The sequence below is a fragment of the Myotis davidii genome, unplaced genomic scaffold, assembly GCF_000327345.1.
Source record: "Myotis davidii unplaced genomic scaffold, ASM32734v1 scaffold77, whole genome shotgun sequence".
Lineage (NCBI taxonomy): Eukaryota > Metazoa > Chordata > Mammalia > Chiroptera > Vespertilionidae > Myotis > Myotis davidii.
Window position 1 is genome coordinate 6,213,901 of NW_006289713.1, and position 1,210 is coordinate 6,215,110.

Here is a 1,210-nt window from a genome sequence, read left to right on the forward strand (position 1 = left end):
AGTGAATAACCAGGGCGTGGCCCCTCCACGTGGTGGAATAAAACTGAAGTGCTGATCATGCTGCGACATGGATGAACTTTGGAAGCATCATGCTAAGTAAAGACACAGATACAAAAGGCCACATATTGTATGATTCCATGCATATGAAATGTCCAGACTAGACACATCCATAAAGACAGAAAGCACCTTAGTGGTTGCCAGGACCTGGGGGAGGGGGGATCTTGGAGGTATGGATTTTTTTGTGGGGGGCAGGGAGGAGGGAGGTAATGACAATGTTCTGGAATTAGAGGGGATGGTGGCAGGACCTCGTGAATATAGTAAAACCCTCTGAGTTGCACACTTCAAAAATGGTCAAACATGGTAAATTTTATCTCAACAGAGATATACTTTTAAAGGAGGCACTGAATACAGATTTGTTGAGTGGAGAATGAATGAGTTACTACTTCAGTGAACCAGGAAGCTGAATGTATGATTTCTGCTGGCTTTTTAATATAATAAACACTAAAGTTCCTAGTTACCCTCTCTGAAAGCTGCTGGAGCCCAAAGGCTCCCAGGTTGGCTTGTGCCTGAAGGGGCAGGTTAGCTCTGGGGAGGGAGCTGATGGATGGGGCGTGGCTTTCTGTTCCCGGGTTTGGTGAAGCCATTTCCAGACTCCTCTCTCTGGGGCTGAGGTCTTCTGAAGGGGCTTGGAATCCTTCAAACCGAGGAAGAAAGAGGTGGGGTTCTCCCCCACCCTCCTGGCTCCCCCTGCCGTCAATCCTCCATGAAGCATGAGCAAGCTCATCGCCCTCCGTGCTTCCCACAGCTGACGCCACTGGACACATCCCATCCGTCCACACTCACCTCGAAGGGAAGGGTGCCTCCTGTGGCTTTTTGCTTGAAGGGTTTTATTTTGGCTCCAGGGGCCAGACATGGAGTTAATAGCCTGAGGCACTGTCTACACCGTGTCCCAGCACCCTCCCAAAGGATCAGGACCCAGTCGCCCACAGAGGTGATCATTGGGAGAACACACCCTTTATTTCACCTGTCTCACTTCCCCCCTCTGCTACTTTTGTTTCCTAGGATTGCACCCTGGGAACTGGGAGCCCGTGCCATAAAGCCAGACTCCTCATACTGGCCCACAGGGTCCCCTGTTATCTGGCCCCATCTGCCAACTCCACTCCTCCCGCCCCAGCCTCACCCCACCAGTCTCTTGGCTGTTTGCCAAACA